Genomic DNA, 14,526 nt, shown 5'->3' on the forward strand with positions numbered 1-14,526 from the left:
CTGTGGAAGAGTTCTGTGAGAGCTATGAGGTCTCTTGGAAGTCATAGTGTCATTCCACCACATGATACTGTCAGAACAAACCACAAGACCAACCTATATTCAAGGAATATAAAGATAAGGTATTAAAGATTTGCAAAGAATTTTTAATCTGTAGGTCCTGAGGTACTTAAGGTTTCATAAACTGAATAATACTTGTGGGTAACAATGCACAGTTATTAAATAGCGCATAAAATTGGCTTGGGTTATTTGGTAGAACAAGCAACAGAGTCATAGCCCTGGGGGGAATGTAGGAGGTGATAAGAGGATGGAGACTAAGTCTTTTACTTTTCTTAAATGGCATGGAATAGCTCAAAGAAGTGTTATTCGTAAGGAATGGATCCTCACAGAATAGTCTCACAGTTTTAATCTTTTTAGAAACAGATTGCATGCAAGTGGACTTTTAGAATTCTGAAAACTGGATCTCTTTTTTTTTTCCTATCCTCTTTCATCTTTTAGTATAAAAAGGAAGTGAAAGTCAGTTGCCAAGGCAATTTAATTGAATGTACTTTTAGACTTAGGTATATAGATACAAGCATAAATGATTAAGATATAGCTGCATTTTAATTGCAGAATTGCTTCTTGCGATATTGTGATATAGTAAGAAATATAGTTGGTCTTTGTCCCTGACTCCTGGTACAGAGCTCCTAAAACCCTGTATCTGGTTTTCTGAGTCTTAAAAACTAACATTCATATTTGGTTATTGATTATGTTCAAGACCAAAACAGTCTACCTGAAGGTTCAACAAAGCACTTTCCTACAAGCATATGCATAATGGATCTGTGGTCATGCAAAATAATAGTTCATGAAAGAGAAGGTGGCAGAAATCCAGATGACTGCTGTTCCCTTTCATTCAAGTATTGTCCTTTAAAATGAAAGAAATTGCAATTATATTGAGATAGGGTAGCCCTTTACATTTGGAAGATTCCTTTTTTGAAAGAGATACTTTCAAAAAAATTTTCACAAATAATAATGAACATTTTTGAGTTCTTATTTGCTATGTACCAGGCTAGCCCCAGAGGTGGAGAAAGGTTTAAGTCCTTAGCAATGTGTACATGGCAGAGCCAGTTTCAAACCAGAGTCTGACCATCTCCTCTATGGTCAGACTCTGTACTCCTAACCATTGTCGGGAACTGCCTTTTAAATTTCACAGATTAAGTACAACTAGCAATATTTTTGCTTGAGGATAAAATAAAAATGTTTAATCCATTCCTAGAGTATAAAATACCAATATTAGTTTATTATTTTAATAATGTATGTGACACTGAAACTGAAAGAGGTTTTTTTCCATGTTGGTTTTCTGTTGTCATTTTTGAGCCTTGCTTTCCATAGAATGAGGAAGCTCACTATTCTCATTGTAATCTGGATATTTTTTTGTAAAGTCTACTTTTGGTGTATAAATGCCACCTGAGAATGACATTAGCATTAAAAACATTATAATCTTAAATATCTTCAGGGTAAAAGTGTTAAGAAATATTTTGGTCAGAATGAGGAGAATTCAGAATAGAATTATTATAGGACATTATTTTTTCTCACTAGTAAACCCTCTTCATAGTCTTTTTCTCTGGTTTCTTGGTCCATGAAACTCTTTCTTTTCGTAAGCGTTCATCTGATTTTCCATTCCCCTTATTCTCTGATATTGACTTCTCCTGTTTTGGTTAATGGCATCTTATTATTACCACCGATTTTTCTTGTTTATTATTTATTTATTTTTATGGTGACATTGATTAACAAAATCCAGTAAGTTACAGCTGTACGCTTTAATAATAAGGCATATATACACACACACACACACATATATATATTTACACTGTGTGTTCACCTCCCATAGTTAGATTTCTTTTTGTCACCACATATTTGACCCCCTTTACTCCATCTACCTACCCCCCCACTGATTTTTCTTATGAATGTTTCTCTTTTCCAGTTGTCCCCTTGATACCCTTTTAAATTTAATTTTGCACTACTACATACCTACCCTTCTCCTTTTATAAAAACTTGGCCTATCCATTTGACTTTTGTTGTACCTTGCTTCCTTTATTCCTAGAATTCATGCCTCTTGCTGGGAACCTAAAAGAGAAGGTAGAAGGGGTGCACAAGAGCTAAGTCTTCTGGAAACACTGTACTCAAACATTGTGCATCCTGATGTGGGGATCTTATTGAGTAGTATATTCTGATTGAAGTTCTGGAGTGGGACTAAATTCTGCACCTCTTCCAGGTTCCCAGGTGACACTAATGCTTATGCAGTTTAAGGACCACACTCTGAGCACTATTGCAGAAAGTCTAAGCCAGAAGGAGGTACAGCAGGCCCTCAAATAATGTCATTTCAACCTTGATGAGATGCTGTAGAAACCTAACTCTAGTTTATATTAAGTAGCCTATGATACAATTGGTATTGTTATATGTTGTTTTGCTTAAAGTTGCAAAACTTACTGACGATGTTGGGAGGACTTGCTGTAATTAGAAAAATATTGCTTTAAAGGAAACTTTCTTAAATGATGATGTTAGTATAAAAGCTCTCTAGCCCTTTCCATCTATGCGAGGACACAGTGCGGGGAAGATGGCCATCTATGACATAGGAAGCAGGCCTTCACCACATACTTGATCTTGGACTGCCTTGAGCTGCCTTAAGCATCTTAGACTTCCCAGCCATCAACTGTGAGAAATAAATTTCCTTTGTTAATAATCCACCCAGTCTGTGGTATTCTGTTACAGCGGCTTGAATGGACTAAGACAGTAATTTGAGTAAGAGATAGAAGGGGGACAGACATCTGAATAGAATACTTTTGTAGTTTCAGTTGTTGCTAGAATTCTCTTATGACTTTTTGAAAATTGTGGTAAAATATGCATAACAAAATTTATTTTAACCATTTTGAAAATACACAGTTCTGTGGCATTAAGCACACTCACATCTTTTGTTACTTTTTTTTATAGGCTTTATTTTTTATAGCAGTTTTAGGTTCACAGCAAAATTAAACAAAGTAGAGTTCACACACACTCCCTCACCCCACACGTATGACCTCCCCTACTGTCAACATCCTGTACCAGAGTGGTACATCGTTACACTCAGTGAACCAATATTACCACTCAAAGCCCCTCTCCCAACCTCTTGCAACCACTGATTTTTTATTGTCTCCAGTTTTACCTTTTCCAGAATGTCATATAGTTACAATCATACAGTATGTAACCTTTTCAGATTGGCTTCTTGCTCCTAGTAATATACATTTACAGTTCCTCTATGTCTTTTCATGGCTTGACCGCCCATTTCTTTTTAGCACAGAATAATATTCCATTGTTTGGATATACCGTATTTCATCCATTCACCTGCTGAAGGACATCTTAGTTGCTTCCAAGTTTTGGCAATTCTGAATAAAGCTGCTGTGAACATCCATGTGCAGGTTATTGTGTGGACAAAGAGTTTCAACGCATTGCGTAAATGCCAAGGAACATGATTGCTAGATCATATGATAAGGTTTTGTTTGGTTTTTAAAGAAATTTTCAAACTGTCTTCTGAAGTGACCAGTACACATCCTCACCAGTAATGAATGAAAGGTTTCTGTTGCTCCACATCCTTGCTAGCATTTGGTATTGTCAGTTTTCCCGATTTTGGCCATTCTAATAGATATGTAGTGGCATTTCATTGTTTTAATTGCAATTTCTAATTACATATGATGTTGAGCATCTTTTCACTTGCTTAGTTGCTGTCTTTGTATCGTTTTTTGGTGAAGTATCTGTTTAGATCTTGTGCCCAATATTTAATCAGGTTGTTTGAGTTTCTGTATAATTTGGATAACAGTCCTTTTTCAGTCTTTTGCAAATATCTTCTCCCAGTCTATGGTTTTTCTTCTCATTCTCTTGACAGTGTCTTTTGCAAAGCAGAAAATTTTAATTTTAATAATCAGCTTATCAATTATAGTTTCATAGATCTGGTGTGATATCTGAAAAGTTATTGCCAGACTCAAGGTCACTAGGATTTTCTACATTATCTTCTAGGCATTTTATAGTTTTGCAGTTTACATTTAGATCTGTGATCTATTTAGAGTTAATTTTTGTGAAGAGTGTAATGTCTGTGTTTATATTCATTTTTTTTTTTTTTGCATGTGGATGTCCAATTGTACCAGCACCGTTTGTTGAAAAGATTATCTTTGTTCCATTGTATTGCCCTTGCTCTTTTGTCAAAGATCAACTGACTGTATTTATGTGGGTCTGTTTTTGGACTCTGTATTCTGTTTTATTGATCTTTTTGCTTATACTTTTGCCAATACCACACGGTTTTGATTTCTATAGCTTTATAGTAGGTCTTGAAGTTGGATAATGTCAGACTTCAGACTTTGTTCTTCTTCAATATTGCATTGACTATTCTGGGTCTTTTGCCTTTCCATATAAAGTTCCGAATTGGTTTGTTGATAACCACAAAATAACCTGCTGGAATTTTGATTCAGATTGCTTTGAATCTATAGATCAAATTGGGGAGAACTGACATTTTGACAGTATTGAGTCTTCCTATCCATGAACATGAAATATCTCTCCATTTATTTAGTTCTTTGATTTCGTTCATCAGAGTTTTGTTGTCTTCCTCATATAGACCTTATATGTATTTTGTTAGATTTATAATTAAGTATTTTTTCGGGGGTGCTAATGTAAATATGTTTTTAATTTCAAATTCCAATTGTTTATTGCTGGTATATAGAAAAATAGTTGGATTTTATATATTTACCTTGTATCTTTAAACCTTTCTATTCCAAGAGGTGTTTTTTGTGTTTTTTGTTTTTTGGTTTTTGTGTGTTTTTTTTTGGTCTATTTGGGATTTCTACATAGACAATCATATTATCTAGGAATTAAGACAGTTTTATTTCTCCCTTGTCAATCTGTATACTTTATTTCCTTTTCTTGTCTTATTGCATTATCTAAGTACAATGTGAGAGAGAACATCCTTGCCTTATGCCTGATCTTGGCAGGAAACCTTCTGGTTTCTCACCATTAAGTACAATGTTAGCTCTAGGTTTTTCATAGATTTTCTTTACAAAGTTGAGGAAGTTATCCTCTAGTTTTAGTTTGCCAAGAAGTTTTATCATGAATGTATGTTGACTTTATCAAATGTTTTTTTCTGCATCTATTAATATCATGTGATTTTTCCTGTTGATATGATGGATGATATTAACTAGTTTTCAAATGTTGAACCAGCCTTCCATTACTGGAATGAATCCCAGTATAGTTGGTTGTGGTGTATAGTTTTTTTTAATACACTGATATATTGTTGGATTCACGTTGCTAATTTTTGTTGAGGATTTTTGTATCTCTGTTCATAAGAGATGTTGGTCTGTAGTTTCCTTGACATATCTTTGTTTCTTGTTTTAATGTAATACTGGTTTCATAGAATCAGTATTCCCTCCACTATTTTTTGTTTTATGACTTTTGAAACAAGAAATATGCTGTCTGTCTGACATATCTTAGTTTATATCTTGCTTATTTTGAGAATACAATGAAAAAGTTAAAATATGATTAGGAAAGAGTAGACTCACAGAAGAGTAATCATGAAAAAAATGGGAGTGGGATGAAGCAGAATTTCTCTCCCTATGTTCTAGGACCTGTCACCATCCCCCCCCCCAAATTTTTTTTCATAAGTAATCATTCTTGATGAATTCATATTACTTTTACTCTTTAAAAACATTTTGAATATATTTCCTTAAATATATTCGCTAAAGCGTCCACTAATCACTTCAGATATGTCAGTGAGACAGATTGAATTCTGAATTTCACCACTTGTACTCTTTCAAATTGCTTAATAATAAAGTTTAGATTTATTAAGCTCTGTTATTGGTAGCAAAGTCCCTCCTCCCTTTGTGTGTTTGGTTTTAGACCCCCTTTCTTTATTTGCTTGTGTATGAAATACATATTAATTGAAGACTTCCTATATGGGCTCCGTTCTTGCTGATATATGGTCCTTCCTTAGGGGTATGCCTAAGACTAGGCCATGGTTCTTGCTTTTATGTACCTGTTCATAGAAGACAAAGTTAACATTGTTCATTATAGCAAATGAGAAATCCGATGCAGACATCTTTGTAATAATGCATTGAAAATGCATTAAATGTAATCTATACAATGTTTTATTTTATTAGGCTTATAGGCAACAAAATAAAAACATTGAAAGATAGTTGGGAAAACTCTTCTTTCTTTAGAAAGAAGAGACTTAAGTCTCTGCCTATCGATCCATCTTTCTTGCTATCATTCAAACAGTTTATAGACTCTCACTTCCTCTAACATTTTTCCAGATATGAAAGAGGAGTGTCCACAGCTTCTCCTGAAATTTACTTTTGGATCTCAAAAGAATCCCTCTCATTTTTCACTCCCCAGTGAACTCTTCACCCACCACCACTTCTCAGCATCCCCTGTTCCAGGTTCTTAAAACAAACTTATGCATATAATTTACCCAAGAAAAGCAAAAACATATGTCCATACATTCACACACAAACTTGTACAAAATGTTCATACTAACTTTATTTGTATTAGTCAAAACTGAAAATAACCCAAATAAATGTCCGTCAACAGATGAATGGATAAATTATGATACATCCATACAATGAAATACTACTATTCAGCAATAAAAATAAGTGAATTGTTGATACATACAACAATATGGATTAATCTAAAAATTATTAGGCTTAATGGACAAAAGGCAGGTGAAAAAAGAGTACTTTATGATTCTACTTATATAGAATTCTACAAGTTAACAAATCTATGGTGTTAGAAAGCAAGTCAGTGGTTGCTTGTGGACATGGGTAAAGGGAGGATTCCAAAGGGGCACAGAGAAAACTGAAGGGATCACTGTGGTAATTTTATGTTGTTAAACTGAAAACTTTTAAAAAACCGATCAGACTTTAAACTCTTAAATTGTGCAGTCTGTTAATATTCTTTTGTTGCTTAATGAGTTACCACAAATTTAGCTGATTAAAACAACTCCTATGAATTATCTCAGTTTTGTAGGTCAGAAATCTGGGTGTGTTTGGCTGGTTTTCTGCTTAGGGCGGAAATCAAGGTATCAGCTGGGCTGCACTCCTTTGCGGAGGCTTTGAGGAAAAATCAGCTTCCAAGCTCATGCACATTCGCATTTCCTTGCAGTTTTAGAACTGAGGTTCCTGTTTTATTTCTGACTTTCAGCCAAGCGTTGCTCTTAGCTCCTGGAGGCCCTCTCCATCTTTAAGCCTGCCATGGTGTGCTGAATCTCTCTCATTATTTGAATCTCTGACCTCCTCTTTTGTTTTTGCTGGAGAAACCACTCTGCTTTTAAATGCTCATGTGATTAGTTAAGCCCATGCATATAATCTCCATATGTTAAGGTCACCTGATTATTGCCCATAATTATATCTTCAAAATCTTTCTAAACATGTAATATAATCATAGGAATAGCACTTGGGGCTAGAGATCTGAGCACCATCTTAGAATTCTGCTTATCGATGCAGTATATTGTCCTTCGATTATACCTCAATAAAATTTATACATATTTTTTTCCTAAAAACAGGATAAAAAGACAATAATAAATGTGAGACTCAAGATGTAGATTTATTATTCTCACTGATTGCTTCAGCATAGCAGTTCCATGTCCAAGTCGGGGAATAGAATTAAAATGTTAATAGTGTGTCTCATAGTTTTTCCATATTTGTATTTTCTTTTACTTGTATTGAGAGGAAACAGTAGAAAGGTGAAAATGTAACTAAGAATCAAACATAATAGAAAAGATGATTTTGTGAGTTTCATGAGTCCTTGACTCAAAATTGTGATTACTAAATACTGTGACTTAATATATATCTAAATTCTAAATTTAATATTCTAAAATTCCTATTTATTAAACTTATACAATAGATGAATTAGTATAGCTGCATACTTTGTTGATCCTGTTATTTAGACCAATCTTGGAAGTCTTAAAATGTACAGAATTCTTACATTACAAAATATTGTTTCTATAGCATGGAAGAGTTTTATCTACTCATTGTTTACTTTCCAGAAAGGATTAAACCAAGAATAATACACTTAATGTTTTATTATTAATATTTATTATTTAATGACTGAGATATTAGAAATTTTAAAAATTGATAGACTAGATGCAACTTTAGAATAAAATGTGATTAGTCTTGATTAGGTCTTTTAATCCTTAGTGTACAATACCCAGTGTTAGCATCCCAGGGATAAGTCCTATTTGATCATGGTATGTTATCCTCTTAGTGGACTTTGTTTAGTATTTAGTAACCTGTTGACTTTGGTTAGTATTTTGATGAGAATTTTTGCATCTATATTCATCAGGGATATTGGCTTGTGGTTTTCTTGTAGTGTCATTATTTGGCTTTGGTGTCAGGATTTGCTGGCTTTGTAAAATGTGTTTGGGAGTGTTCCCTCCTCTCCTATTTTTTTGGAACAGTCTGAGAAATATTGGCTTTAATTCTTCTTTAAATGTTTATTAGAAGAGTTTGAGAAGAATTGGTATTAATTCTTTGAAAGTTTAATAGAAATTACCATCAGGTCTTAGACTTTTCTTGTGACGTTTTTGATTACTGATTCAATCTCCTTACTCATTACTGGTCTGTTCAGATTTTCTGTTTCTTCGTGATTCAGTCTTGGTAGGGCGTATGTTTTTAGGAATTTATCCATTTTGGTTATCTAATTTATTGGTACGTAGTTGTTCATAGTAGTTGCTTATGAACCTTTGTATTTCTGTGTGTTGTTTGAGTCCTCTCTTTTTCTTTGTCTAGCTAAAATTTTGTCGATTTTGTTTGTTTCTTCAAAAGCCAACTCTTAGTTTCATTGATTTTTTTTCTGTTATCTTTCTAGTCTCTATTTTATTTATTTCTCCTCTAAACTTTATTTCCTTTCTTCTGCTAACTTCGGGTTTAGTTTGTTTTTTCTTTTTGTAGTTGCTTGAATTGGAAAGTTAGGTTATTTTTTATTTTTTTATTTTTTAACACCTACAGCACTTGGTTTTCCTAGGTGGTCTCCCATCCAAGTTCTAACCAGGCCGAACTCTGCTTAACTTCCGAGATCAGACTGGGAAGGGGTGTGTTCAGGGTAGCATGGCCGTAGACTGGAAAGTTATGTTTTTTATTTGAGATATTTCTTTTTTTTTAATATAGGCAATTAGCACTGTAAGCCGTCCTCTTAGGACTGCTTTTGCTGTATCCCATTAGTTTTGGTATGTTTTGTTTTCATTTTTGTTTGTCTCAAGATATTTTCTGATTTCTCTTTTGACTTTTTCTTTGACCTATTGGTTGTCCAGGAGCACCAAGGATTTTTCTAAAAGCTCTACATGTAGTAACCATTTTAGCCTTCACAAAAAACCCTTGAGGTAGGTGTTATTACTATCCCAGTTTTAAAGATGAAGAAATTGATATACAAGATGTCTCATAGACAGTAAATAATGGAGTTGAGAAAATACCTTATGTGTGATGAGAATGAAAATGGTATAATTTTACGAGAAGCAATTTGAAAATAAATATTTCAAAGGCCTTGAAATTTTCATGTTCCAAGAAAATAACCTGATACTTGTATAAAGACTTATATAATGAAAGGTTATCCCATTATTATTTATTATAGCAAAAATTTGGAAGTCACCAAAATATATTAGTGAATATCAAATAAATTATAGTGTATCTTATAGGCCATAACAAAGGCATTGGAAAGCATTTCCCCTGGTATTTGTGAGAAAATAGAAATATAAATTTGTAGAAAAATTTTCGAAGGTTATTTGTGAATATTTTTAAGAATTTTAAGGAACATACTGACAGTTTGAGGCCAACAGGTCTATTAGAAATTTAATGGATATTCTTGGTCAGATTGGATATAGTGAAATTGGAAGGAGTCAAAGAAGATTTCACTATTTCTAACTTGGTTTCTGGAGCTGTTAACTAATATCAGAGCCAGGTTTTGCTAGGGGAAAATGATGACTTTAATTTGGGACTTGTTGATTTTGAGGTTTATTCATAGGGCTGTCTATATGAGATAAACAATATTTGGAATTATATATCTGAAGATAAGATAAGGCCTGGCCTGAAAATGAGAGAAAGTTGGTGGAGAAGGGAGATAAAATTTTCTGTATCTTGGCTTAAATCACATGCAGAAGGAGTCTGTGGGTGGTGGGGTCGCTCTCATCTATGATACATACTGATGATGTATTTTTCTGTTTATTAAATAATATGTATTCATCTGTTTTAGTTAGTGAAAGAATCATTTTTTCTCATCTTAAGTGAAATTTTGCTCAACCCCTGGGTAGTGAACTGTTAGAATGGTTTTAAAAAATGCATATTGTATAAATTCATCTTAATAAAAAAAGAAGCAACAGAGTGTGTTAAAACACACATGCACACAAATAGGCTCTGTTCCTAGCCCTGCCTCTTGAGCAGTTCATTCAGTCTCTTTTAGTCATGTCTTTGGCTTGGCCCAGAATGGTTCTCAGCCTGGCATATTTTTGAATGTTTGTGAGTTTTCTGAGAACTAAAACTTAAAAACATATATATTTTAAAAGGACTTAATGAAAGCACGTTCTGAATCATTTAGATGTCCACCTTATAATGAGTCTTGCCAAGTAAGTTTAGATCTTCGTTTATGATTATGTTTAAAATAACTTTGGTGCCAAATAGCACAACTTTGTTTCAGCCTAAGGATGGCAGTACTTGCTACATAAATGAATTTGAACATAGGAAAGCCTAAGTAGTATCAATCAGGTAATATATGAATAAAATTTCAAAGAAGTTCAAATAGAGAAAAGGCTCATGTCACATAATAGGATAGGCATAATCAAAAAAACAAAGCAGATTTCGGGAGCAGTCAATATAAGATTCATACAGCAAACAATGAGTTAAAGCAAAATGATTTCATATTTAATACTGTTATTTCGAACTTTATTGGTTTTGTTGTATTTAATTTTAAATCTGTTTCAGTTTTATAGTTGTATAAGAGCTATAAGCCTAAGGATTTTACATCTGGTTTTATATTTGTATGCTGCTAAGTAACATATTAAAAATAGTTTAAGTTAATATTAGGGGTCTGAAAAGTTTTTTCTCCTTCAAAAATTGCCAATAAATTACTGAATTTTTGATGTGTAAATATTAAAATTTTCCCTATAGTGTATGCCACTTCACTGTTAGCCTTAAAATATTTAGTGAGGTCCTTTTAGCACTCATTTGAATGGTAAACTTCAACAAAAGAGAGAGAAATGAAATCCATGCCATTATAGATGTACAGTTCCACAGGATAGTGTGGCTGTTACCATTGTCAGTAGTCACCACCTATTCTGTTCCCTCACACACATGAGGAGAAAGATATAGTTAAACATTGGAGAAGTGAAATTGTTAGTAATGCAGATCTTCATTTTTTTGCTATGCTGTCTGGTACAGAAAGAAAATAATAGGACATTTCATATGGGTAGGGGCATAGGAAAGTGAAACGTTAGGAATATTGTGTTTACCTGGCCCTCTAGAAGTCAGGTGAACTCAAGTTATGGGATATAGAGAATGAGAACAGGGTAGAGGAACCGAGAAGTTAAGTAGATCTAAGATTTCTCCTTTGGGGGCCGAAATAGGTAAAGTAGGCATATGTCATATAGGAGAGTAATGAAACATAAGGGAAAAGGAAAGGGGAAAAAGCCACTAAATGCTCTTACCTTCTTGATCAGTTTTGCTTTAAAAGCTGTCATTCATCCACAACTCTGCCCCAAAATACCATTGTTATTCTCTTGGTGATCTCAGTTACCTGGTTGTACTTGTTACTAGTGTTGGTCTTAAATCTCTTCCTAACCCATAGATTTTGTGGATAGGAAATAATATGTTGATATAATTGATCTGCTTCAGAAATAATGTTTAGTATTTTGGGCCTCACCACTACATCTAATCCATCATTGGTCCTGTTGATTCTACCCTTAGGATATATCTTGAAGTGACATGCTTCTTTATCACTAAATGACTACCATTCTACTTCAGCCATCTTATAACTGGATCTTCCAACCAGTCCACATGCATTTATTCTGCCATCACTACTCCCCACCCCCCAAGTCTCCATAGAGCAGGTAGAATGAATAGCCATTGCTGATCTTGTCACTCCTTTGCTTAAAATTCTTAAATGACTTCCCATTAGGATAGCATTAAAAATCTTCAAAATGACCTTCAAGGTCCTACTTGATCAGATCACTTGCTGCCTCTCAGTCTCTGCTCACTGCACTCCTGTTCACTGGCTTGGTCCATATCTGCCGGTGCATCAAGCACCTTTGCAGTTCAGCACCTCTGCTTATGATGCACCTTCAAAGTTAACACACATACACACACACGCGCGCACGCGCATTTCAACTCCCCTAACCTAGCTACCTAACTCCCAATAAACCTTTTGGCTTTTGGTCTAATTTAAATGTCATTTCCTTGAGGAAATAGCACTTTTACTTCATTGCACTTAACAAATACAGTTAGATACTAAATTCTAGCTAATCCATAGGAGAATGTTTGACTCATTGGTGTTCAATAAATGGATGACTAGATGAATGGATGGATGGCAGTGTTTAAAAGTGCCACTTTTTATATAAAGTACAACATATTTGATATGTAATTATTATTTTTAGAGGTATTAATAGTATAAAGAACACTTGATCTTGTTTTTCATATAGTTTAATTTGAGGTTTACATACCTCAAATTTTAAATTAACATCTCTTAAACCACTAACAAAATCTTGGAACAATATTATGCTTAAATAATGATTTGTCAATTAAGTCTCAATAGTGGTTAGATTAATTTAAAAGAAATACATATTTTCTTTGAGAGTAACATGGAATCACACGATTACGACTCTCTAGTGGATCTTATTAGTAAGTCGAGTATACTGAATCTCATTTCCACTATATAGGTGTTTAATACTATTTATTATTTCATGAACATCCAATTTTCATCTTGAATGTAATAGTAATGTTTATAATGAATTGCAGTGTGTTGCTATTTCTTTATTTCTTTTTTACTTTAGTTCACATAGTAGTTTGTTCTTTTCAACCTTAGCCTGTCAAAATTTAATACTTTGCTATTGTGACTTGAACTAAAAGATATAATTATCTACATATTTATTTATTTTTGGTAAAGATAGCACCATACTTAGGACAAATTCTTTGAGCAAGAGCCAAAGCATCTTAGAGCAATCAAATAGCTGGATATGGGCAGCATGATTAACAGTCAGTCTCATGAGTGCCTAATTTGGCTTTATCATCTCTTTGTGTATAGAATTTTAGAGATTCATGAACAGTGAGTAGTTTTAAAGATTACTGCTCATAACAAAGGAGGAATTTGTTATTTTATATATTTCTAAATTTGTTCTGCAGACGCTTATATTTTTTCATTGGTACTGTCAGTCTATTTCAGTTGTTTATTTACAATAATAAAAGTTTAAGATATATACATTATAGATTTTGGGGGGAAAGTAAGTTGTAAAAAGTCTATGATACACTTTTAAACAATTTTTATATTTTTTAAATTAAATCACTTTCTTTAAAGATGTATGATTTTAGATAATTGGAATGCAAATTTTTTAAAATTAGATTTGATATGTTAATATGAAGTTTTTATTTCAAAATTGTTTTTATTAACCAATCGTGTCAGAATTATAAAGCATAGAAGTTTATTAGGAAAAATATGTCATTTGCATAGAAGTTTATTAGGAAAACTGTTTTCATGAAGATTATATCTTCATTTAAACATTCTTGTGCTCAAATTATTTAATTGTTCTGTTATACATATTAAGTGGCTTCTAACCTTAGAGAGGTGTAGGACATTTCTTAAAAAAGATTTGCTCCCTCAAAAATTATTAAAATTTGTTTTTATTAGAATATTTTATTCTAATCTGTTTCCTTAGGTCACATAATATAATTCTTTAAATACTGCTCTTATGAAAATTAAAAATACTATTTCTATAATTTAATATAAAAATCTCCTTATTTAATATTAAATTCATTTAAAAATTCAGAAATACCAATATATGATCATATCTTCGTTGTTTCACTGATGTATGAGTGAGTATAAGGAATTAATCACTTGTCATTGAGGACATAATAACTTCTAATTCTTACGTTCTTTATATAACCCAAAAAGCTATTATTAACTCTAATTATTTTATGACTTTTTTTAAAGCAGCCATTTAATTTTCCTCAGGTTAACTAAAGAAGTTTTTTTTTTTTAATTGAAGAAATGATTAAAAATTTTTTTTCTCACGTCTGCCTCTACCACCTCCTACCCTCTGATAACCTCTAGACTATTGTCCATGTCCATGAGTCTCTGTTTGTCCTGTTCATTTGTTGCTTTGAGGTTTATATCCCACATAAAAGTGATATCATGCGATTATCAACTTATTCTGTCTGGCTTATTTCGCTTAGTATGATTATTTCAAGGTCCATCCATGTTTTTACAAATGGCAGTATTTCATCTCTTCTTATGGCTGAGTAATATTCCATCGTGTATATGTACCACAGCTTTTTTAGCCAG

The 14,526-nt window shown here is 33.0% G+C and overlaps 1 protein-coding gene and 1 pseudogene across 1 annotated transcript in view; one reads left to right on the forward strand and one right to left on the reverse strand.

The window, feature by feature from the left end:
- WASF1 (WAS protein family member 1) overlaps positions 1 to 14,526 on the forward strand; it is a 61,320-nt gene that overhangs the window by 18,683 nt on the left and 28,111 nt on the right. The window lies entirely within an intron of this gene.
- LOC111742832 lies at positions 8,988 to 9,107 on the reverse strand (annotated as a pseudogene).

Source organism: Pteropus vampyrus, unplaced genomic scaffold (assembly GCF_000151845.1).
Source record: "Pteropus vampyrus isolate Shadow unplaced genomic scaffold, Pvam_2.0 Scaffold101, whole genome shotgun sequence".
NCBI classification, from domain to species: domain Eukaryota; kingdom Metazoa; phylum Chordata; class Mammalia; order Chiroptera; family Pteropodidae; genus Pteropus; species Pteropus vampyrus.